The sequence below is a fragment of the Mus pahari genome, chromosome 19 (genome assembly GCF_900095145.1).
Source record: "Mus pahari chromosome 19, PAHARI_EIJ_v1.1, whole genome shotgun sequence".
Taxonomy (NCBI): domain Eukaryota; kingdom Metazoa; phylum Chordata; class Mammalia; order Rodentia; family Muridae; genus Mus; species Mus pahari.
Window position 1 is genome coordinate 63,541,052 of NC_034608.1, and position 21,026 is coordinate 63,562,077.

General features: G+C 47.2%; 1 protein-coding gene and 1 pseudogene across 2 annotated transcripts in view; one reads left to right on the forward strand and one right to left on the reverse strand.

Annotated features, from left to right (window-relative positions):
- The window catches only part of Stox2 (storkhead box 2), a 237,571-nt gene that overhangs the window by 204,408 nt on the left and 12,137 nt on the right, over positions 1-21,026 (reverse strand). The gene's annotated exons all lie outside the window — the stretch shown is intronic.
- On the forward strand, positions 19,525-21,020 carry LOC110337067 (annotated as a pseudogene).

Genomic DNA, 21,026 nt, shown 5'->3' on the forward strand with positions numbered 1-21,026 from the left:
GATAGATAGATAGATAGAGACAGACAGACAGACAGACAGACAGACAGACAGACAGACAGACAGACAGACAGATATAGATGATATAGAGGTAGACAGAGATGAGGAAGAGATCGTGTGGTAAGGAAGCTAGGGAGTGTATGATGGTGTGTATATGCTTGGGCCAGGGAGGGGCACGATTAGAAGGTGTGACCCTATTGGAATAGGTGTGTCATTGTGGGTGTGGGCTTTAAGACCCTCATCCTAGCTGCCTGGAAGTCAGTCTTCTGCTAGCAGCCTTCAGATGAAGATGTCAAACTCTCAGCTCTGCCTGCACCATGCTTGCTTGCCTGGATGCTGCCATGTTCCCACTTTGGTGATGATAATGGACTGAACCTCTGAACCTGTAAGCCAGCCCCAATTAAATGTCATCCTTGTAAGAGTTGCCTTGGTCATGGTGTCTGTTCACAGCCGTGAAACCCTAACTAAGACAGAGTGCTAGGGTCTCCTGAGAACAGTCATGATCTTTCCCAAGAGGATGCCCTGCAAGGAGCAATGACCTAACACAAGGAAGAGCCTTAGCTCCACCATTTTTCTCTTTTTAACTGACAGGCAGTAATGGCACATATCTGTGGATGACAGCATAATAACTCAATATATATATAATATCATACTATGTTGACATATGGTAGAAAGGGGACCCACGTTTTTAAAAATGCAACCTTTTTATTTACAGCAAAAATGGGTGGAATTGATAGACATCATTTTAAGTAAAAGAAGACAGGAAGACTTGTTTCCCCCACAAGTGAATGCAGAAGAAACTGACCTCAAGTGTGGAACATTGACCCCCCCCCCAAGGTTGGAAAGGGTGGGGGAGGAGGAATGGAGGCAGGCTGGAGAATGGATGTCAAGATGTGAACGGAGGAGGAGTCAGGTCCAGTTCTATAGCACAGCAGAGTGACTATCAATGGTTTACAGTGACCAAGACCTCTACTCATAAAGACATCAGGAGATGGAAGGCAGTTTGTCCTGACCAGCATTGTCTTTGTCAGGGTTTCTATTCCTGGACAAAACATCATGACCAAGAAGCAAGTTGGGGAGGAAAGAGTTTATTCAGCTTACATTTCCACATTGCTGTTCATCACTGAAAGAAGTCAGGACTGGAACTCAAACAGGTCAGGAAGCAGGAGCTGATGCAGAGGCCATGGAGGGATGTTCTTTACTGGCTTGCTTCCCCTAGCTTGCTCAGCCTGCTCTCTTATAGAACCCAAGACTCCCAGCCCAGAGATGGCACCACCCACAAGGGGCCTCTCCCCTCTTGATCACTAATTGAGAAAATGCCTTACAGCTGGATCTCGTGGAGGCATTTCCCCAACTGAAGCTCCTTTCTCTGTGATAACTCCAGCCTGTGTCAAGATGACACAAACTAACCAGTACAAGCACCAATGGTCTAACTGGAAGTTAATGGACTTCCTGGAAGTCCACCTTCTCCAAACCTCAGTCACCCTGTGTCACTTAGAACCATAGGGAAACCTACGTCTAGACCCAAGCAGATGGATAAGCCACCGCCCTGCCTACAGATGCTCTCCAGGGACAGGCAAACACTCCGGTGGGCTTTGCAGCTACAACACTGAGACGCACAAGAGAAACAATGTTGAGCTGAAAGCTTCGGCTAAAAAGAACTGAAACTCCCTTTTCCCACGCTCTCCAACCTCTTGCTGCTACATACAACGCACAACAGTGCCACCATCTTAAAGATTATTGAACCGGGATTCATGTTTTTAATTTTCACAAAAAAAAAAAAAAATCAAAGTATGTTGGAAGGCAAGTTTTAGAATATAACAGACGCACTAAACATCTCAAAGATAGTGTAATCAACTCCTGACTTGGTTGTGATAGTCGTTTATAATGAACATGAAAAGTTATTCAGACAAGAATCCAATTTAATTTCTGTCACCAAAGAGAAAAATGAGTACAGAATTCATAAAGGGATACCACTTCTTTGGGCAGGACAGGAGTAAAAGTTTATTTTTTTTATAAAATCTCTCATTCCTTAATCCTTGCTGGCAGGATAACTTTTGGAGAGTTTCAGTCAGCTTCATAAATGCCCTTAGAAAACAGCAGAGTAAGCAATCTGCCGTTCTAATCCTCTGGCTGGCACCAAAGCCAAGCTGCCTCCCTTCTCACGCCTGTCACAGATGAAATGAACTTGATCAAACTCGTGTGTGCAGTAGCAGATTGGGTTCCAGGGGAGTGTGTGTGTGTGTGTGTGTGTGTGTGTGTGTGTGTGTGTGTATGGATTACCCATGATTCTCTGTCTAGTTTTAAAAGGTGGTCTCAGTTTAATATATATATATAATATATATGTTTGTATGTATATGTATAATCCACTAAGCTTAAGGCAAGTCCCAGTACTCTACACTGAAACTTGCAAGCAAGATTCCTCCCCCAACACACACCCTGCAAACAAGAGTGTATGATCTTAAAGCAAGCAGAAATATCTCACTAAACTTCATTTTTCCAGTCACTAAATGGCGGCTCAGTTGACAAGAAGTTTTTCAGTGTGTAGGGCCAGACAGAATAATAAACACACATATCAAAAAACTGAAATCTGGGTACCTGAGAAAATGGATCCGTAGTTCAGAGCACACGCTGCTCTTCCATGGGACACAGCTAGGTTCCCTGTGCCCACCGCAGGCAGACAGCTCGCCGCTCCCTGTGACTCAAGGCCCAGGGGGGTCCTTGCACCAGGTACTCATGTGGTACACATACACAGGCAAGCAAATGCTCATAAAATATAAATAAATAAGTCACCTAGAACAACACCCTGAGACCTGTCAGCCATTGGGTTGTCTCCAATGCATAGCTCACCCTGCCACCCTCACTCCACCTAGGCAAAGAAACGGTCATCGTCGCTTCACAAAACACACCCTCAAGTGTCTATAAACATTCATTTAAAGGAGCAAGTCAACATGGTGATGTTCCAGATGCCATTCAAAGAAGCAGCGAGTGGAAGGGGTGGGGATGATGAGAGAAAGGGAGAAAGACAGGTATGACAGCTCAGCAAGGAGGTGCCCAGCACATGCCACACACCAGCCCCGGGCTCCTCCCTATGGCGATTTCTTCCTCCTTCCCCATCCCCGTCAGTAGCCTTATCTTGCGTCAATCACCGAGACATAACTCTAGAGATAAAAGCAGCCAAGAGAGGGTGTTTTCCTGAGTCCAATCAATCACCATGACCAGATGACAGCAGTTGGAAATTATCTCTCGCCACCCCCTAACTGTGTCTTGCAAAACAGACGCATGGGGAAAAAAAAATTAAATCAAGTACAATTATACACAGAACCTCCAGGCACGCTGCTTTAAAAACCATTACCACGGGCTGGGGTGAGGGCTCCCTGTCTAAGAGCGTACACTGTTCTTCCATATGAGTTAGGTTGCCAGCAGTCACATCAAGCCGCTCACCTGTAGCTCCAGCTCACAGGGACCCAGTGAACTCTTCTAGCCTCCACAGGCACCTGCATACATGGGCCATTCACTCACACAGACATACATACATGCAACATAAATAAAAATAAGGAGAAACCTTTCGGGTTTGCTTGTTTGCTTCTGAGACGGCGTCTCACTATGTAGCCCTGGCTGTCCTAGGTAGACCAGGCTGGCCTCGGACTCATAGAGATCCACCTGCCTATTACCAAAGTTCTGGGATAAAAGGCTCTTTCAGAGGCCCTGAGTTGAATTCCCAGCAACCACGTGGTGGCTCACAACCATCTGTAATGGGATCTGATGCCCTCTTCTGGCATAAGTGCAGACAGAACGCTGTATACATAATAAATAAATGAATGAATGAATGAATGAATGAATAAATAAATGAATGAATAAATAAATAAATAAATAAATCTTTTTAAAAAACTGAGCCTTTTTTGATTACTAATTCGAACAAATAAACTACCAAAATAAATGTTTAAACGCTGAATAGTTTATATTAAAAGAAGTTTATATTAAAGATATACTTTTAAGTGTGATGATAGCATGAATTTTAAGTAAAAGTTACAAGGTATTTATGATTTTTAAAAAAGACCCATGAGATCCACTTCTACATAAAGAACGGAGACAAAGGAATAGGAAGAGGTGGCTAGGACAAAGACAGCCCGTATGCTATCCTGGGAGGTGAGACCGTGGAAGCTCATTATGTCCAATATCCATTTGTCCTGCCTAGTTTTGCTGTCAACTTGATACTCTGTGGAAAAGGCACCCTCCTTTGAAGAGATGCCTATATCAGACGGCATGTCTATGAGAGCATTCTCATGATGTAGGAGGGCCTAGCCCACTGTGGGCAGTGCCATCCCTTAGGCAGGTGAGCCTGGGATGAGTGACAAAGGGAGCAAGCCAATGAGCAGTGGTCCTCCATAATCTATACTCTAGCTTCTGCCTCCAGCTCCCTGCCTTGAGTGGGGCGGCGGTTTTCTGTAAACTGAAAGAAACCCTTGCCTCCCCTAAGTTGGTTTTATCACAGCAACGACAGCAAACCAGAACGCTGCTCACAGTGCTATTTTTTTTCATAACAATACACTATCTTTAGCTTTAATTTAAAATAGATTTTTAATTTTAACCCAAGTACAGGTTGCAGCAGGCTTTCTGAGTTTAAATGCTAGATGGTGGTGGTGACTGGGAACAGGGCGAAGCCTCCTTTACTACACTGCCTCAGTTTCCTCTTCCAGTGCTGATCCTGGCGCCTGTGTCAGCTTTGCTGAGTCATGTCATCTGTAACTCCAGTTATTTGCGAAGCCGCTGCCTCTCTTGCTAGCATCCCAGCATCTCTAGTGTGCTTGCTGAAAACTCACTACTAAGAATACAGAGGGACAGGAAGCATCCTTTCTCCTGTCAGGATATTTTGGTCCTGTTGCAGTAAACATTATGTGGGGGTTTCTACGCCATCTTAGATCATTTGGTTCCCAATGAAAAGACATGACATTTTTATACTTATAATAAACCTTAAAGCCTTAGAGCTGGGTAGATGTCAACCTTCTAAGCTAGTCTATTTCCCTGTCAGTAAGCCCAAGATACCACTTGCCATGTTCTGCCCTGGGCCACTCCTACTCCAGCAGGCCGACCTCACAGTCACACACTCATGATCCACCTATGCTATGGTGTCTTCCTCCTTCTTCTCCCTCTCCTCCCTCTCCTCGGACCCCCAAGCCCAGAACCGAAGCTTGAACACTCCATCTCCCTCTGTTCTTCCCTGTTACCAACTATGGGCATCTTTATTAACCAATAGTTATAAATTAAGGAGCAAGGTTGGCACAACAAAAGCTGGTATATGTGAGAATCTACTCCTCTTGAGGCAACTAGATCCCAGGACACAGAATTCAGCATTACAGTACGTGGCAAACCTCAACATGGTCTAAGAGTGGATTACAAATGGGAAAGAGAAAAACAAACTTGAGTTACCCAAATACTGAATGACTGAAAAGGCTGTCGGTTTTCAGCTCAAAGCCTCACGTTCACCTTCCTCTACCATATGAATTACTGCCATTCTTGGTCCCAGAGAATCTTCTAGAAGAGCTGTTCTCAACCTGTGGGTTTCAACCCCTGTGGCAAACATCTATCTCCAAAACTAGTTTCATTACGATTCATAACAGTAGCAAAACTACAGCCACGACGTAGCAACAAAATAGCTTCACGGTTGGGGTTCAGCCCAGCATGAAGAACTGTATTAAGGGGTCACGGCCTTGGGAAGGTTGAGAACCACTGCTCTAGCACAGGTTTGCCTTGGGAGCCAACGGCTTTCTGTTGCTTGTTTCTTCCAGCCCAACCCCCCTCTGCCTACTTTCCTCCCAACAGCCTTGTGTTCCCATCCTACCTACTAAACCTGATGGAAGCTACAGCTGGGGCTACACAGCCAAGGCCCTGGGGAGAGGGGCAGACATGCCCAACCTGTGCTAACGCAACAGAGAGAGAGAGCTTCTTACACACACACTGATGAAACTCAAGCATCTGCCGAGAATCAGCTCTCCGAGAAAGCAGCCCCAGACTTGGGGTGATTCGTCCATTCTGAAACCCACATTGAGCTCACTTGACTATCCAGGGTGCTAGGAAATGGGGTGATCTGAAGGGTGCCCTGGGAGATGATGCGATCTTAAGGAGCAAGGATCAACTGGAAAAGGCAGGTCATTAGGGGCTTGTCCCTGAAGGAGAGATTGGGAGCCTTGCCCTTTCCTTTCCCCCCTTCCTTCCTGGACACTACGAGGGAAAGCACCTTTGCCCCACGTACGTCCCACTGCGATGTGCTGGCCCCCACCGCAGGCCTAAAACAGTAAAGACCTGTATCCACAAACAAAAGCCTTTCAAACTGAGAGCCAGTTGAACTCTTTCCTCCTCACAAGATGCGTACCTCGGGTACTTTATCATAGCTGCAGAAAGCTAGCTTAGCCCTTCGTCCCCTCTGCAACACATTTTGATGTCTAACCACCTGCCTACCTGAGCCCCCAGGTAAAACCCTGCACACGGAGGAGCTAGAGCCATGGGCATAGCATCGTCCGTATCCCCCACGGTGCCTAAAATCTGCATAGCACGTAATATGCACTCCAGTGCTCCATTAGCTCAAATACCCTCAAATTCCTAAAAATGCACATTTTCTTTGCTTTCGTCTGGTTTCCTGCACGGCAAATAATATAAACTTAACTTGTCATTTTGCCAAAAAGGAACACCCCCCCCACCCTACTTTCACCCCCCCCCCCAGCAATCACAATGCTGTTTCGTGGTCATTTATTTAAAATTTATCACCCCTTCCTTCCACTGTGCCTTTTCCAATCAGATGTGACTGAGGTTTACTGGAGGAGCCACGGTCTGTGGACTGGAAAAGTAAAATGGGAGCCAATGGAAGCAGAGAGTGGGAAAGAATTTGCTTTGAAATAGAGGGGATGGGCTGGAGTTGTAACTTGGTTGGAGAGATTGCCAGCCTTGAGTGTGCAAAGCCCTGGGTTTGACTTCTAGCGCCATATGAACTGGCCACCTAAAATCCCAGCACTGGGGAGGTAGAGGCTAGAGGACCATCCTTAGCTACATTGCAAACTGGAGGGCAGCCTGAGCTATGTGAGACCTTCTCAAAATTTAAAACAGCCACCACCCTCACCCCACCCCAGCCCCATCCCTGAAGTACATGAGAACACACACCCTTAATTCCAGCACTCGTCAGAAGAGGTAGGCAGTTCTCTGTAAGTCTGAGGCCAACCTGGTCTACATACTGAGTTCTAGGCTAGCCAGGGCTACACAGGGAGACCCTGTCTCAAAAAGTAAAATACAACAGGAAGAAAATTCAGTGCATGTTCTGAGTTTAGATTCCCAACACCAACTAAACAGTCCGACGTTGTGCTTCACATGGTAACCCTGCTCTGGAAGGACAAACATAGGCAGGTCCTGGACACTCAGTGGGCAGCTAGTCAAGCCAGAAATGTCCAGTGCCAAGTTCAGTGAGAGACCTTATCTCAAAAAGATAGGGTGGAGGGAGAGCAATAAAGGTACTAGACTCAACCTCTAGCCTCTACACATGTGCATATAGCAGCAATGCACACAACCACACACACACACACAAACACACACATAAACATACACACAACCACACACACACCCCTGCATACAGGAACACAAACTCACACATGCACATACAGAAATGCACATACATGTGTATACAGGAACACAGAGATGTGTATACAAGAACATACGTGTGCATAAAAGAAAAGACGCACACACGTGTGCATACAGGAACAAAATCAGATATACCCTAATTAGTTGATTAAAATGAAATGAGAGAAGCATTGGGAGATCAGAATATTTTATTTGCTTTGTGACCCAGAAAAAAAATAAAGTCTCAGCTATGAGAGAATTAACTGTTCAGGTCTCCTGTTCCCGCCAGTCTCGATGCCGCATCAGAATTCCCTCATCACAAAATGATGCTGCAGCTTACAAGATGGAGCCCAACAACATGGTTATGGAACACTGCTAAATTACCTTAACACTCTCTGCTTTCCCCAGTTTGCAGAGCCACAGCAAAGGAGACCTTGTAAAAAAGCACTCCTCACAAAAAGTTGGTAGCCAGTTTCACAAGATGCACAGCCATGCACGTCAGGCTGCCTATCTGGGGATGTGATCAAGTCCCAGGGCTGCATGTGAGGGACGACGGTGGATTAGTGTTACACCATTTTTAACATACACCCTACATCACTCCATATGGCAATTTAAAATATGCCCAGGGATTGACTGCATTCTTGTCTTAAAGCATCTATAGTCAAGAAGTATGGATGGGAAGGACCAAGTTTCGAAAAGCCCCAGAGGTTCTCGAAGTCACTGGAATCCAAAAACCGGTTCCTTGGATAAGACTCCTGCCAGCGGTTGTTTGCCAAGTGGACTAGCGAGGGGAGAGCCCTCCAGGTGTTGCTGTCTCTGCTAAGATGATAGACATGCTTTCCTGTCTCCTCTTGTGACCACATCGGGTGACTCAACACACCCACTTCTTTGCCTCTTTTCCTGTAGCTGTGGTGAAAGCAACTTAAGAGATTCGGAGATTGGTTCTGGATCCCAGTGCCGAGGTCCACCACCACGGAGAGAATGTCTAGGGAGCAGACACTTAAAGGAGCTGGTCACATTACATCCACAACCAGGAAACAGGGATGCAAACACGCCGTGATGGTTTGTAGATGCTTGGCCCAGGATGTGGCCTGATTAGGTGTGGCCCTGTTGAAGTAGGTGTGGCCTTGTTGGAGCAGGTGTAGTCTTGTTGGAATGGGTGTGGTCTTGTTGGAGTGGGTGTGGTCTTGTTGGAGTGGGTGTGTCACTATGGGTGTGGGCTTTAAGATCCTCATCCTAGCTGCCTAGAAGCCAGTATTTCCCTAGCAGCCTCCAGATGAAGATATAGAATTCTCAGCTCCTCCTGCACCATGCCTGCCTGGATGTTGCCGTGGTCCCACCTTGATGATAATGGACTGACCCTGTGAACCTGTACGCCAGCCCCAATTAAATGATGTCCTTAGAAGAGCTTTGGTCATGGTGTCGGCTCACAGCAGTAAAACCCTGAGACAGGCAGTGAAAGGCAGGAGTGAATGTTACTGCTCGGCTGGCTCCCATTCTCCATTTATCCAGTGCAGGATGCCAGCCAGGGAATGGTGCCACTCCCAACAGACAGGTCTTCCCACCTCAGTCAACATAACATATTCAAGATGATCCCCCACAGGCATGCTCGGCAAAAACGGACAACACTAGCCTTCATGTCCACCAGGCAGGAAAAGACAGAGCAGACTTCCGTGTGCCCTGGTTTCCCAATTCTTGGACACTAAAGCACAAGGCAGGATGAGAGAAAGAAAGCTGTCCCCATCCCACAGTCTGCCTTGGATCACCCACTTCCAGACAGCCATGGCCTGCAGGTGACAGTCTGTAAAAGGGCAGACTGCCATTGATGAATCTCTGTAGTTACCTTTGCCTTCCAAGAGGAACACCTGACTAAGGCTTGACCTACACGTGAAGGTTGCCAGGGTGGAGAGAGTGGAAGGGTTGTATAACGGGGTCACTTATGACACCCCCTCTAAGGAAGACAAAGCTGTGGTCTGGAGACACAGGGGCTGTGGAGCAGGGCTCAGCTCACCATTGGGCAAGAACCCTGTTTGTCTCTCCGTTTCAGCTTCCCAGCAAGTGGGGATAAGGGGAACCCCACTAAATTTCAGCAAAGATGATATACATCATTTACAACTGCCAGCAGCCAGTTCTGGCATTGCGCAAACATCAAAGTGTACTTACATTAACCAGGATGGTTGCAGGCTACACGGCACACCTAGGCTGTGGGGACCGTCATCATGTGTGCAGTCTGGTGCCGACGGCCTACACAGCACATCGCTGCACAGAAACGGACTAGCTCGGAATCCAGCACAGCGGCTATCAATAAACGGCGGCTTTTAGGGGCTCATTCTCAAGCAACAGCGATGGCACAGACTGCTTCCAGGCTCACAGTTTATGGGGGTCGGCTTTTCCATGGCCAAGCAGTAGACAAACTCTCCGAAGCTGTACTTCTGGGCTACAGACCCCAGCAGGCCCGTTAACTGAACCCCGAGGCAAAGCTCAGGCTGGCAGAGCAGAGACAGTGGCGAGGGAGGGGGGACGTAGAACTCTCCCTGCAGAGGAGCCTCTGCAAAGCCCACCTGCCCACCAGGGCTCAGCCATGACCATTACAGAAGGCATTACCGGTTCACTTGGGGTCACGTGTTAACGCGTCCAGCAGAGAGCAGGAAGGACATTGAGGTTTTCTGGAAAGAGAAAACCTCCCGGGGCTGGCTACACTCTGGCATGAATAACAGTGGCATAATGCTTTCGCTCGTACTTTATGGAAAGTCTACCTGCTCGCACAGGTTTCTGCCTATTAAAACACAGGAGAAAACGAAGCCATTATCTGCATTCCATGACGAGCCACTGGGTTCCGCTCAGCCAAGGGAGAGTCCCAAGCAAGGCTCTGGGTACAATTCAAGGACAAAATAAAGTCATTAAACTACATTGGATTAGCAGCAGGGAAGGAGGGCCAGGAGTGAATGAACAGGTCCGTGACCGGGGGGGGGGGGGGGGGAATCAAACTTGAACTTCAGTGTTTTCTTTTTCTATTTGCAGTTACCTTGGGTGTCTCAAACACCACCCAGGAAACTCGCCAGCTCAGCCTATGGTATTGAGTCAGCATATTTTAAAACTAGGCAGGAAAATGTCAGTCCTTTACAAGACACACACCTAATAATACTCAGTGACCATACTCTGCCCGGCATATACAAAGAGACCAAAACCGAACAAAAGGCAGGGCAATCTGCTGTGTGTTTTCAGAAGCCAAAGCTTTGGGAGGCCAGAGGGGGGAGATGGCTACATTTGAAATTTGTATTTCACTGAAGCAGGGCACGCAGAGGCATGTCCGAGCCTGCAGAGCCCGCAGAAAGTGCCCAGGTTCACAACGAGAGCTCCTGACTGGAATACCCAGCTTTAGCGGGAGGAGAAGTAGAAGCAGGTGTCACCGAGGGGAAGCCACAGCTAGTGACAACTGAAGTCTCTCCTCAGAAGTCAAAAAAAAAAAAAAAAAAAATTGCTGAGGCACAGAAGGGAGATGGTGAATCCTCCCCACATAGGCCCCCCATAATAGGACCCCTCTGTATAAAACAGAGAGGTATACAGGCAAGCAGGTTTTCAGGCCTGCAGACACAGGACCACTTATGTCACAAAATAAAAAACACTGTAGGGCCAGGCAGATGCTCAGCTGACAGACTTGGTGAGCGCTACCAAGCCTGACCACCTGAGATCAATCCCTAAGGCCCACATGGTAGAGAGAGAGAGATTTGGCAAGCTGGACTTTAACCTCCACACATATGCTACAAGTGTGTATCTGTCCACACATGTTAATTGGTTATTTAGTTAGTAAGGTAATTAAAAACTAACCTGAAAAATGATTACCACCTGGTTTTGAGATCTTTTTAAAACATGGAAACAAGGTCACACATCCAATAAGAGGGAAAAAAAAAGAACTACTTTACAGATTAATATCTAATGGTTTTCTTTAATGTAGTGATAGGGGCTAGGTGTCTTGAAATGATCCAGTTTAGGGGTCTAGATCAGGTTTGCTTTCTCTGCCAGTCTGGGTGGTGGTCGCTCACTCTGGAAGCAGAGGCAAGGGGATCTTTAAGTTTGAGGCCAGCCCATTCTACAGAGTGAGTTCCAGGACAGCCAGGGCTACACAGAGAAACTCCATCTCAAAAAACCATTAAAAAATAAAATAAGAATAATAATAATAACAATAATAATAAAGACGTTAAGGACCAGACAAGCCTAAAGCAAGTAGGTGGCAGTGGAGAACTGACAAGAGTCTCAGCAGGTGAAGAAAGGAGTTTCTTGGGGGTGTGCAGACACACATGCAACAGACACACAGATACAGCAGACACACATGCAGCAGATACACACGCAGCAGACACACGTGCATCACACACATGCAACAGACACATACATGCATCACACATACATGCAGCAGACACATACAGCACACACATTCATCACACACATGCAGCAGACACAGGCATGCACCACACACACATGCAGCCGACACACAGATGCAGTAGACACACATGCACCAGACACACACATGCAGCAGATATACACATGTACCAGACACACATGCAGCAGACACACGCATGCAACAGACACACACATGCACCAGACACACACACGCACCAGACACACACATGCAGCAGACACACGCATGCAGCAGACACATGCATGCAACAGACACACACATGCAACAGACACACACATGCAACAGACACACACACACACCAGACACACACATTCACCAGACACACACATGCAGCAGACACACGCATGCACCAGACACACACATTCACCAGACACACACACGCACCAGACACACACATGCACCAGACACACACATGCACCAGACACACACACTCACCAGACACACAGAGAAAAAGACCCTCTGCGGCAAAACTGTGGAGAGACTTGAGAAACGGAAAAATCCAGCCTGTTCTAGGGGGCTGTGGGTTTTAACACTCCTGAAGGATTTTCCTCCCCTGACTCAGGGTTGGTCATCTTGAAGGAAGAAGCTAGGGTGGTTGGTTGGCCCAGAGCAACAGTCTCAACATTTTTAAGACTATTTTCAAAACTTTTGTTGCGGTGTGTGAGTGTTTTGTCTCCAAGTATTGTGGGTACCACTTACATGTCTGGTGCCCACAGAGACAAGCAGAGGGTGTCAGATCCCCTAGAACTGGACTTAGGGATGGTTCCGAGCTGCTATGTAGGTACTGGGAATTGAACCCAGGTCCCTGGCAAGAGCAGCCAGCGATCTTAGCTACTGAGTCATCTCTCCTGCCCTGACAGCATTAGAAAAAAACAAACAAACAAAAAAAAGGAGTGTGAAAAATATTTTTATTGTTGACACACGTATGTTCTCTTCAAGTATCATCATTTGATATTGGACTGTGACACTTGTATGTCTGAAACCTCCGGAAAAAGTAACGGAGACCTCAAAGAGCCAAATCGCGAGCAGGAAGTCGATGTTCTTGGTTGCTCGGTTTGCTGGCTTCAGGGTGGTTTTTTTACTCCGTTGAAACAGCTCTGGAAGAGAAGGTAGTAGCGCCATGTCCTTGGAAGAGAATCGTCTACATGGTTTAACCGCTAGACCTCACTGCGGGTTGAAAGCTTAGCATGATTTTTCTCTTTAGCGGAGAACTCGAACCTTCGAAAGTCAGCATTCTCTCTCTTCCTATCATGATACTAGGCGTAACCTATACCCGGACTGTCAGAACACGGTTACAGTTGGTCATAACTAATAGCAAACGTGCTCACTATTCTACAGCAACACCGAATCAGCCGGCGAGGGTAGAGCTCACCTCTGGGTGGGAGCTGGCCCTTGTCTTATCGGCCAATCCAGTAGGGCAGGGCAGGGACTCGGCCAATCCAGCAGGGCAGGGCAAGGACTTGGCTAGGAACCAGCGCTATGGAAGGCCAGTTCACCCTAAGGCACTGTGATTTTCCTTCCCAGCATCCCCCCCCCCACCTCCCACCCCCCATAGTGCAGTCCTTACCCGCTGAGCTACCGGGAGATCCTGCAGGATCTGCCCGGCTTCTTAAGGCCTGACTCAGAAAGACATAACTCTCTCTTCTCTCCCATCTTTTACTTTTGGATGCTGGCTAGAGCCTTTAATATGCTTTTAAACTCCCTAATTAACACGTTGGGCTTCCTTGCTCCGTTTCTAAAGTTCCCCTTCCCAGTACGGGGGTGGGGGGGTGGGGGGGTGGGGAGGGGGGGAAGGCGGGTGGGCCTGTGGACACCGGCCACCAGGCTGTTGAGCTCCAAGCCGCAGCCTTAGTGCACCCAGCAGCTGGGGCGTTCACAGCTCACTTGCTCTGGAGTTCTCTTTTTAAACTCTTATAAAGTGTTCTCATGCTTCTGTTCCAGTCCACTCTTTGCCCTCCATCTTCCATGTGTGCCTGTACTTAATTTATTTTATTAACGAGACTCAAGACCCCAAAGACCAGACCTTATTTCTCAGGTAACATTTGATATCTCTACTGGGGTTCCCTGGGAACTTCTGATAACAATTCTCTTCTGTCGTGCACACACACACACACACACACACACACACACAGAAAGAGAGACAGAGACAGAGACAGAGAGACAGAGAGAGACAGAGACAGAAACAGATAAATTTTTGATCGTATGTCCAAAGCTCTATAGTAAGTGTGTTTCTGAACATTTGCATATCAAATTATGCAAATTTTACAGTTTTGTCTGTCTTTCCCCTGCAAATAGAAAATTTTCAGTATCCTTTTTATTCTACTGAAGGCTCCACGTTTTTCACTCCCCACTGGGGTGACACAAAGAGGCAACCTACAGTGTCACAAGAGTGGACTGAAAAAGATCCTGTGTTCGCTCCTACTCTGAATGTCATTTGGCTCGGCATCAACAGCAAGGACCATCATGTCCTGTAACAATACATCATCTCACACCCTTTCCTCTCAACCATGAGAAAAATGCCTTCCTCCCTAACTAAAAACGTTGCACAACCACAGTGGAAAGGCTTATACAAAGGTCTTTATAGGATCCATTATTATTTTTATATCTGGTCCTAGAGATAAAATGACTACATCAAACCTTATGTGAACATCTGGGTAGTTTTTTGACACACACTGCTAAAATGCTTTCGGAAAAAAAAATTAGTTTACAATATCACACTGCCAGTGCATTAAGGCATCAGACTTACGTCATCTTTACCCACATTCAGCTTTTCCCAGTCTAAAAATCATAGTTTGGAGCCACCACCTGCATCTGCTTAGTATTAACAATACTTTTAAGGACACTTATGCAGTGCTGAAACGTGTGCATTAGCCCAGAAAACTGGATTAGAAAATATAAACCAAAGTTTGCAGTCTCTACCTTCAAGACGATTACAGTCTGATGGGAAAGACACATTCAAAAATCACCTGTTAATATGAGCAAGCAGATTATACAGTATGACATAAACAAGCAGAATAAAAACATAATAATTGGCCTATAAATGGGAATCTTCTGAACCTTTACAGCTGGAGAAGGCTCTCTTAACTGAAATGCCTGGATGCGCTCTCTCGGCATAAGGGTAAAGTCTGCACAGAGGCGCGCTACTTGAAAAATTAAATATATTCACAGTGTTACAAGGAGCTGACTGCACTGCCCAGACTTCATGCTGCAGTCATCAGCGCTTGTGGGAAGGATGTGAACATTCTCTCTCCTGACACAATCCCTTCCCTGAAAACAAGAGCACTTTCAGTGTAGGTCATGCTCTTGACCTGTAGTTGGCCGGTGTAGACTCACGTTCTGACAACGGAGCTGATCCCACGAACGTGAACTGGACAATTCATATTCAGCTGCTCTCGAAAGCAACTGCAATTCCACTCTTTCAGCCAGAAACTGATCTTCCACTGTTGAACTTTCAGAAATGTTAACAGAAGGAAGAAATTTTGTTTTAAAGGGCCGTACTTAACTTTTTTCTTGTTTTAATCTAAAATCTTCCAAGTGACATTTTAAAAGGTATCACACGCAAATGTGACTTTATCTACGGAGCAATTTGAGTATGTAAGTTTGAGGTGTGACTTATTCGTACTGCATGTAAGTTTGCTGGCTAAGCCTGCTTTTAAATTCTCACTATGAATAGAATTACACAGAGCTGGACCTTAGGAGAGCTGGCTTATTTCCTTTTGGCCACACTCCTGAAAATAAAGGAACTCACATTATTTTAAGAATCCTAGTGTTTCTGAGTTTTTGTTTTTTGTTTTTGTTTTACCCAGAGAAACTTATTTATCAGTGAGATATATTTAGGTACTGTTTGTTTGCTTTTGTTTTGGGTTTGTTGAGACAAGGTCTCTTCACATAGCTCTAGTTGGGTGTCCTGGAACTCACTATGTAGACCAGGCTGGCCCCTGGATCCTCCAGCCTCTGCCTCCAGAGCGCTGAGATTAAAGGCGTGCTCCACCAGTGCCAGGCTATTCACACCAAGCCTGGTTCTTAACGTTCATTTTAAACCTGGAAAGTGAGCAGAGAAGGAATTTATCAAGTAAAGATTTCAGGGGAAGGGTGTCTAGTTAACCGGTTGTCTATCGGTAGGTTAATCTCATCGCTAGCAGTGTGGCTGTTAACTCCATGGCGCTCTCTAACCTGGAGATTCGCCTGTCCTGAGACACAGCTTTCCTGGCTTCATGTCCGTCTCGATTTGGAATCATTAGAAATGTCTATGGTTACTGCTACATGTAGGCAAGGAACGAGTTCCAATGAGAAAAGATGAGAACAAACGCTTACCGCCCACACGAACAGCACGCTACCCTGGCCCTCAGGCTGGAACCTAGGGTTACACCTCCCAAAGGTCTCGAGAATTCCTGGAGGATCCTTGTGGCTTTGAAAGCAGTGTGAGCCAGACAGATATAAGGCCAGGATCCTCCTTAACCTGTGGCGTGTGACCCTGCGACCAAGGTACTCAAACATCGGACAGCTTATACAGTATGAACTGGCAAAACAAACAAAAAACAATTCCAATCTCCAAATAGCATTCCGTGTGGCCTCCTCCTATCCAATGGCTGCCTCTGCTCCTGTGCCCTCCACTGCCCCTCCCTGACCTGTGAGCCCCGATCAGTGCTACGTTTTCTTGGCTTAGTCAAACTTCACTCAAGTTCCTGAACAGTTTCCCAGGCCCGAGTATGCATTTGCATTTGTGTGTGTGTGTGTGTGTGTGTGTGTGTGTGTGTGTGTGTGTGTAGTTTCCACGGAGACGGATGCTAAGCTACTTTAGCAGAGTCCTTCCTCATCCTTGACAGCTGATCGGTTTCTCTTCCTTCACCGTGCCCAAGTGAATCCCACCACCCTGATCTGTGTTCAGTGAGAACCCTCCATTTCCTTAAGTAATGCCCCATCCTTCCCCCTCCACTCTGACCCCCCCCCCCCCAGTTACAAGTCTGCCACTTGCTCGGGCTGAATACCTCGGCATTGGGGTTCTGTGAGTCTGTTGCAGGTTCAGGTCAGAACCTGTGTCCTGGTAACCCTAACAAACTAGGCTCAGGCACCGAAACCTCAATAAGCCAGTCACAAGGGTAAAGTAAAGCCAGCCACAGTCGTGCATGCTGTTAGCCCGAGCCCAGGAGGCAGAGGGAGCTGGATTTTGTGAGTTGGAGTCCAGGTTGGTCTACATGTGCCAGCTAAGGAAAGAGAGAGAGGAAGAGAGAAGAGAGGGGGGGGGAGAGGGGGAGTCCAGGAACACTCTTCACCCCAAATCTACCTCCATAGTCCTATATGAGGTTGAAGCTAGGGTTAGGGTTAGGGTTAGGGTTAGGGTTAGGGTTAGGGTTAGGGTTAGGGTTAGGGTTTAAGTAGACTAGTTATTCCTAACAGAGCGGTTCTGATCCAGGTCCTCCCCATCCATCTCTGCTCCATTCTCCCGCCACTGAGCCGACAAGTTGTCAGAATTGTATAAAGTTCCTCCTCTGGCTGCCCCTGGACGCTGATGTTCAGTCTTTTTCTTCTTCCCACGTGATAGATCCTTCTAGAGAAATTCCAGTTTCTTGGAGTCCATTGTTTCAGTCTGACAACCAAGGCGATGGCGTGTACTTTTCCCCCAGAATATCACATTCACCCCGGCCTGGAAGTTGACAAGTTCAGTCCCTCCTCCCAACCACAGGATACCATTGCTATGGTCCCTATACTTACTGCAATGGGCCTCAATAAAATCTCCCTTCCTGCATTTTAACAAGTGCCAGTGAATACCTGCTTGTTTATTACCAGACAGGAGCAGGATATTAAGAGTCTGTAGCCCAGGGCTGGGCGGTGGTGGCTCGTGCCTGTAATCCCAGCGCTCATACCCACGGCTGCTCTTTCCCTCCCACCTCACTTCCTTACAATTCGTGACCCAGAGCTCAGTGTCCAGGGAATAATCAGGTCTGCAAATCAACGCTGTGGTCATGAGATTAAAGGGAAAGAAATTAAGGACGGCATTTAAATGCTCACAACGTAAGCACGGCCGTGGCCAGGTGGGCTGTGCTATTTCCGTTCAGTATGAATGATTTACGAAAAGCTGGTGTTTGACTCTCTCCCATGGAAAAATCTGTTGCTCTTTGGAGACTTAAAGATGCTCAGGGGCTGGGGTGACGGTTTGGACGGCACCTGAGCAAACTCAGGTTTGGATCCACAGAACTGATGTAACAAGCCAGGCTGGGCATGGTAGTGTGTGTGTGTGTAATTCCAATGACATCAAAGTGGACATAGGCAGATCCCTGAAAGTTCGTGGGCCAACAAGCCTGACCTCTGTAGAGAGTGCCCGGTCAATTAGAAACCTGGTCTCAAAAAAAAAAGGAAGGAAGGAAGGAAGGTACATGAAGACTCACAGAGATTGTCTTATGAGCTGTAAACAGTTACCTTGCAACATATAAGAACCACAGGCCTGGGCATATACACAGACACAATAATAATACATTTTAGATGTATCTCATAGAGAAAAAAGTAGTTGAAATGGTCTATCAACAGTGGTGAAAGCCGGGCAATGGTGGCGCACGCCTTTAATCCCAGCACTTGGGAGGCAGAGGCAGGCAGTTTTCTGAATTCGACAAGGTCAGCCTGGTCTACAGAGTGAGTTACAGGACAGCCAGGGCTACACAGAGAAACCCTGTCTCAAAAAAAGAAAGAAAGAAAGAAAGAAAGAAAGAAAGAAAGAAAGAAAGAAAGAAAGAAAGAAAGAGAAAACAACAGTGGTGAATAGAAAGTAAATGTTCTGGATTGGAACACATTCTTCAGGACAACCCGACTCTGCCTCCCTGGGTCACCACCATTCCGAACTGGCTCCAGCATACAGGGTCTCAGGTTCCCTTTCAAGTGAGAGTTGTGCTTTGCACCACGTGGGATGATTTCACTGGACAGCTAGCGGCACTCGGATAAGAAAACCTGACACTTGGCCATTAATCGGGTGAGGAGCCAACACAAATCCGCAGCACCATGAGCTTCTATGGCACTGTCCTGAAATGGGTGTCCTAACAAAGTGTCCTTGGTCTGGATGTCACCTGCCTCACTGCAATGTGTTAGGTGGGATCTGACCAGGAACTCTCACCTTGCTGAGGAATCCTGCTATGGCCCCACAAGACCTACTGCTGTTCCCTGTGGGCCCTGTGCATGTGTCTGAAGCACCAGCTCTTCCCGGGACACGGTCAGAACACGAACACAAATCCAATTGCTTTGGAACATGTGACTCCGTCCTCCTCTTGGTCTGAGACCCTGCTTGACTTGGTCACTGCAGTTTGTCAACCAGATTCCTGCTTAGGGTGAAGGGCACAAATTCCACTGGAAAGCAGCTCGTTCCCTATGCCCTGCAGCTTGTACCTGTGCTATGTTTTGGTGCAGGAAAGCTGTACACTGGTAGCACTGTACTGGCCACAGAAGCAGGCTCTCCACCAAGCTCACCCACTTTCTTGAAATGAGACCAAAACGAGCCTTTAGATTAAAGGATTTGAACCATGAAAACGCTGGCCAGTTGTAAGTCACTGTGGGTGCTGCTTCTTATAGTCATCTTCTGGGTCTCTTTTACAGTTTTCAGAAACCCTGTGAAGCTATGGACTATGTTCAAGTTGCCTGTGTCCTTCAGTCGCTGGGACTTGGTCATGGGATCCTCATGCTCTGCAGCGCCTCTGAACCCACCAGTTTCACCAAAAGAGACAGAACTGAGAATCAGGGAGGTCCTGGAGAAACTAGACAAACAGATCCCTCCCAGACCCTTCACCCACCTCGACTACACCACAAGTGTCACACACAGCACGGCCACCATCCTCAACCCTCAAGATACATACTGTGGGGGGGGGGACCAGCTGGACATCCTGGTAGAGGCTAGAGACCACCTTGGAAACAGGAAGGAGCATGGTGGGGACTTCCTGAGGGCCAGGATGTCCTCCCCAGCCCTGAAGGCAGGCGCTTCTGGAAAGGTGACAGACTTCAACAATGGCACCTACCTCGTCAGCTTCACTCTGTTCTGGGAGGGCCAGGTCTCCCTGTCTATCCTGCTCATGCATCCCAGTGAAGGGGTGTCAGCTCTCTGGAGAGCAAGGAACCAGGGTGTACTGGCTAGTTTTGTGTCAACTTGACACAGCTGGAGTTATTACAGAGAAAGGAGCTTTAGTTGGGGAAATGCCCCCATGAGATTCAGCTGTGGGGCATTTTCTCAATTAGTGATCAAGGGGGAGAGGCCCCTTGTGGGTGGGACCATCTCTGGGCTGGTAGTCTTGGATTCTATAAGAGAGCAGGCTGAGCAAGCCAGGGGAAGTAAGCCAGTAAAGAACATCTCTCCATGGCTTCTGCATCAGCTCCTGCTTTCTGACCTGCTTGTGTTCCAGTCCTGCATCCTTTGGTGATCAACAGCAGTATGGAAATGTAAGCTGAATAAACCCTTTCCTCCCCAACTTGCTTCTTGGTCATGATGTTTGTGCAGGAATAGAAACCCTGACTAAGACACAGGGCTACGACAGAATCATCTTCTCAGGCCAGTTTGTCAGTGATGCTTCTCAGGTCCACACGGAATGTGCTCTGGCTCCGAATTCAAGTGTCGAGCTGTGCCAGTATCTGGATGCCCAGGACCAAGAAGCTTTCTACTGTGTGAAGCCTCCAAATGTGCCCTGTGCAGCCCTCACCCACATGCATTCGAAGAACAAGGAAGTTTCCTATCTTAGCCAACAAGAAAGGAGCCTCTTTGAAAGGTCAAATATAGGTGTGGAGATTATGGGAAAATCCAATGTGATTAGTGTCTCCAAATGCAACACAGCAGTTCCAGTGAAGGAGAAATGCAAGCTCAGGATGGTATCTGCAATCCCTAGTGGGCATGTCTGGAAAAACACATGGACTCCTGCCTCCTGCAGTCTGGCTCCAATCAAAAAAGAAAGACTGCCTGAGAGGAAAATTCATCCATCTGATGGGTGATTCGACAATCCACCAGTGGATGGAGTACTTCAAAAGCAAAGTCAACACACTG